Source organism: Saccostrea echinata, unplaced genomic scaffold (assembly GCF_033153115.1).
Source record: "Saccostrea echinata isolate AGI-Se365-2 ecotype Australia unplaced genomic scaffold, CSIRO_AGI_Sech_v1 ptg000052l, whole genome shotgun sequence".
In the NCBI taxonomy this organism is placed as follows: domain Eukaryota; kingdom Metazoa; phylum Mollusca; class Bivalvia; order Ostreida; family Ostreidae; genus Saccostrea; species Saccostrea echinata.
In genome coordinates this window covers 8,523,558-8,528,762 of record NW_026889801.1, presented here as the reverse complement: position 1 = coordinate 8,528,762, position 5,205 = coordinate 8,523,558, and the positions used below count along the sequence as shown (strand labels likewise).

Sequence of the window (5,205 nt, the reverse complement as noted above, 5' to 3'; positions counted from 1 at the left end):
ACCTCTAGTCTACTGGCCTGCAGTACTTGTGCTGCTAAGCAGTAGACATGTTTCAGTGTGTTTCAAACATCTACTGCACAGCAGTACTCTATACCCAAATATGGAAGCTTTGGTTGGCAGTAGAGTTGCAGCATGTTTCAAATATTTAAATTAGTACTGCACAGCAGTACTGTATACCCAAATATGGAAGCTTTGGTTGGCAGTAGAGATGCAGCGTGTTTCAAATATTTCAAGTACCCGTTAGGACAGCAAAACAGAACTGATGTATACCATGAATATGGTTGGCTGCCTTTGTAAAATACAACAACTATTAATAACAACTAATGTGAATTCTTTTATCACACACATATGTATATTGAAGTCTACTCTACATGCTGCACAACCTTCTTGCTCTTAGCTCTTGCAGATGATAATTTTGCAGCCATTGCTTGACGAATAGCCCCTTTTGTTGCACATATGACTTCTGCGCTGAAAAATCTGAAAACAAATTAATGAAAATAATAGATATTTAAATTTAAACATCATTAATTTAAAAAAAATGTCAGGTCTAAGGTGATTCTTAAAATGCAGGTCTATTATAAATTGTATTTATACAGAAAGATACGGAAATGAAAAAGACAGATGGAGCTCTTTTATAAATGGAAGGAGGTATAAAAAGGGTTAGATGTACATACACTGATATCCAGTGATCAAACAGAAGAGATAGATACAAAATCTCTTTCTTTTTTTAAATTCCAAATATGTTACTCTGTTTACTTTGTTAAAAATAATGACTATTTAATCTGTATACTTTGTTAAAAATAATGACTATTCAATTTGTAAAGCCATAATGTTATGACTGACATGTGAAAGAACAATATAATGAAAACATACTGATAATTGCACTTGTTATGGTTTCATCTAGCAGTAGATGGCCTTTAGCATTGGGAGACAGCTTGCAATCAGGAAAGTCTTTCTTGGTGAAGAATATATTCATGAGGAGTTTTGCCATCCGTTTACCATAGGCAGCTGTTCCTTGGGCAGAAGGGTCTCGCACTCTTTGTACGTGGTCAATATCATGTTGATAGAGGTACACACCTGATCCAGGTGTTAGTTCAACCATCTGAAATAATACTAGATTACTGATTAGTCTGTATTTTTAAGATGTAGTCAGAAAAAATCTACATTAATCAAATATCAATGAAATTATTTACGTCTACATCTTGATTAAATATTTTTATATCATACTGTGGTCCTTGTCTACACCTGGAAAAAGTCCCTTGAATCAGCAGATAATTGATTATGAAAGATATCATGATGAATAAACTGTACATGTGTCAAATAAGCAAAACTTTTTGCATTTTGGGGATAAAAAATTTCAAAATATTCAATTTAGTAAATACAAACAATTAAAAGCCCAAGCTGGATTCGAACTCGGGATGTGTGGTTCACAATTCCATACATTAACCATTAACCACTTGGCTATGGAGTTCATTGAACAAGATGGTCATTAAAACCATTTTAATAATTAAAACTAAATGGCTTTTCGAACAAGGTCAGCCATATTGATTTAAACTTTCCCCTTAAAACTTATAATTTGAATCATAACAGCTAGTACCTATAATACTTTAAATACATCAGTTACCTTGTATCTTTTTGCCACATCACTCGAAAGTTTACCAGGCTTTGGCATGGTGTAATCCTCTGTAAAATAATTCAATTTTTTAAAAATGTGGGGTTTCAATGACAATTGCAAAGTTTCTGTTTTTTAATGCAGACCCATTGAAACTATTAAACAACTGTTATGTGTTTACTTTATACATGATTACTTTAGTCTTATGTAGTTCCATAGATTCTGAACCAATACAATTTTAATGACTATTGAAACTTGCATTGTCACACTAATTAACTGTAATTAATGACAGAATGAGATATACCATTATTTTCTTTTGACATATTCTGGCTTTTCAATTTCAACTCCTCCAACTCTTTGTAAGCCTCTGAAAGTTAAAAAAAAAAAAAAAAGTTGCACAATTTTAATATTCAAAATGAACAAAAAAAAGTCAAAACTTAGAAACCTAAAAAGCTGTAATTTAAATAATTATTAGAGAGGTTGAGATTTCAAACGTGTACAAGGGGAATCACCTAAATTCATCGCATATTACGTCCTCCGTTTTTGTGACGAGAAGGTTTTTATGAGTTAAATCTCTAAACTTGAAAAGTGTCGTCTACACTAAGTACAAACTTGTGCTTTTACAACAAAAATAATCTAATTGATGAGTGAATATATTCTTGTGATACATTAATTAGATTTTTAAACTTTATTTGCATGCAGATTGATTAAGAAATTCACCATTTATTTGAAGTTAATTAAGTAAATTCATGTACACGTTTATATCCTACAGGTTATGAAATCTCAACTGATAAATTACAAAAACAGGTACGTGTACATGTAGTTATACATGTAACACACGTACACGTTACCTGTACACGTCTTAATCTCAACCTCTCTAATAACTAAACTTTGACTTGTACAATTTACAGAAAAATTTTGCATCGATATACAATTTGAAATGATTAATTTAACCTACTGCATTTTAGAATGCCATTTTCTTTAATTGCTTCAGCATATTTCACCTCCAGTGCTCGGTTTCGAGGGGCTTTTTGAGCCACAGTATTGTGCCCTTTAGCATTCACTTGTTGAACTGGCAGGTCCCTATAAACACAATACAATGTATCATACTTTGCTACAGAAGCATAAACATTTTCAATTTGAATTGAATTACTAAGGATAACAATTATTACTCTAAATTCAATGTAATGGGAACAAACTTATATTTTGTTAGAATAATAACCTACATCATAATAAAATATCACTCATTATTTAGGCGATTGAATAACTCAATTAACCCTCTTTTGATGCAAACTCAGATTTTTAACAAAACTTCAATCTAATACAAATGTGAAATCACTTTTGCTTACGTTAAAGCAATCAATTCAGCATTGAGTGCATCCTCCTCATGATCAGAGTCATCAGCTCTAAAAAAAAGAATGATTTACCATATTAGTGTTAAAAAAATGTGTAACTGTTAATTTACCACACCAAGTAAAAACAAGTTACATATTATTCAAAATTTAACAGCAATTTGTTTTAAATTTTTAACATTGTTTTACTTTTAAATATTGTATAAATATACATATTATTTTAAGATGAGGAGATATCTTTGAGAACTATTACTCACAACTGTGTAAAGTCAATGTCCTGAAGAGGTAGTAGAGGTAGTAAGTCTTCCTCAGTGTCTTTGTTCTCGTTTTGAATTCTACAAATAAATAAAATATGAATGAACAACAGTCAATAATTGAAATGTTACAAAAATATTGACCAGTCAATATTTTAAGAGAATATTTTTTGCAATGAAATGGCTGACTTATTCTTTGCTACTGATAAAAAATGCGACATTATTAATTCATAATGGGTATGCAATTTAACAATTGCTTAAGGCTTTAAGCAGCAGTTTGCTAGCTATAGAAAAGACTTCCAAATTAACTGAAAAATAGTGACAAACTGCTTGTTAGCCAATTGGTAAGAGTTTATCAGGGTTGTCCCTAAGACCCGGGGGCAGGGGAATTTCCCCGCCTATAATGATGTAATCCCTTGGTTATTCTGGTATTCCCCCTCAACCCCCCCATCCTGTTAGGGAGGAACCCAAAAACCCCTTCTACTTTTTTAATGTCACCTGCTATTTCAATTCTTAGGGACAACCCTGGTTTATACCTTGTTTTCCTTATACACTGATACTGAAACTGTGTTTTATTTTAATTTCTATTTCTTTGTTTTTATACATGTATAATACTATAGTGCTGTAACAGTGATTTTTCTACATCCTCTTTAGGTCCGAATATCGGCCCTTTCCCCTCTCAAAAATTACCGATTTTTTCCCCAATTTCTATTGCTTTTTTCCCAAAACAAAACCGATGTTGTTTTTGTTATATTGAATTTTTTACGTACGACTTATCTAAAATGGAACGCTATTGTTCTCGGTCATTCAGACTCTTAAAATAATAGTAAGAAACAACAGATTACGTCGTGCGTTTACAAGACTTAGAAAAACACATGGTCATGTCAAACCTGTTGTATAAATACATCGTAAGAAAGTGTAATGTGCATGTGAACCGGCAAAACGTAGCTCTATTTGTGAATCCAAGTACTAGTAACTCTACAGTAAGCATCAAAATCAAACTGTTTCTACATCCGGCAGATGCAACTAGTATTGCAGAGAAATGGCAGCAATATGATTAGCTAGGGTCATAAAAAAGCTTTAATAATTAGTTTGAAAAAAAAAATGATTTGTCATTTATCATGTCAGATTAGTTTATCTTCAATGGCTATTACAAGAAAGATTTTCTCTTATGTCTACCATTATGACCCAAAAAAAATGGAAATATAGGTTGGTCACAATTAATGACAACTTTCAAAGATTAAAAAAAGGGTTAAGAATTTAGAACTGTGTCTAATTTGTTACTTTTTAGCAAATAAATTGAATAAATGATGTTACATTTACTTATATACCAGTATTTCATTTTACCTGCCAATTAAATTTCAATCTTTTTGATTTTTCCCAATTTGATACAAATGTCGATGATTTTTCCCAATTGTAAAGGCCCAGGCCCCTTTTAAAAAATGTAGAAAAATCACTGTGTAAAAAATGTTTACCTATTGAAGTCAATATTCAACTCTCGCAAAACTTTGGTATTTAGCTCTGTCCTGGCTTTTTTCTTCAGAATTGCCTCATTTTTTTTCTCTTCAAATTTCTTTTTTCTCATTTCTTCCTGTGCCTTTTTCTTGTCAATCGGATTGACTTCTTCCATTTTCTTCTTATTTGCTTTTTCGACTTTCTGCTTCTTATTCCTATCTTTACCCTGAAGCTGCTTTTCAGCTGATTTTTCCTGAGGCATGCTGTAAAATGTTTTAGAAAAATGAATAGAAAATTTACAATATTGCTCAAAGCTAAAATCATCATGTCAAAAATTTAAGTTACATTAAAAAAATGTACAAAATTAGTTGTAAGTGGTATATTAGTATGTAAACGTAGAGGCTAAAGTATTTTTTAGCAGTGTTTGTACATGTATCATTCATACCCAGCATGAAAAAACACAAGAGGCCCAAGGGCCTTAACGGTCACCTGAGTACAACAATTTAGAGGATCCATAAACTGATAAATGAAG

General features: G+C 31.6%; 1 pseudogene; it reads right to left on the bottom strand.

Moving 5' to 3' along the window:
• Positions 1 to 321: 321 nt before the first annotated feature.
• LOC133204071 (uncharacterized) lies at positions 322 to 4,994 on the bottom strand (annotated as a pseudogene).
• Positions 4,995 to 5,205: the final 211 nt, after the last annotated feature.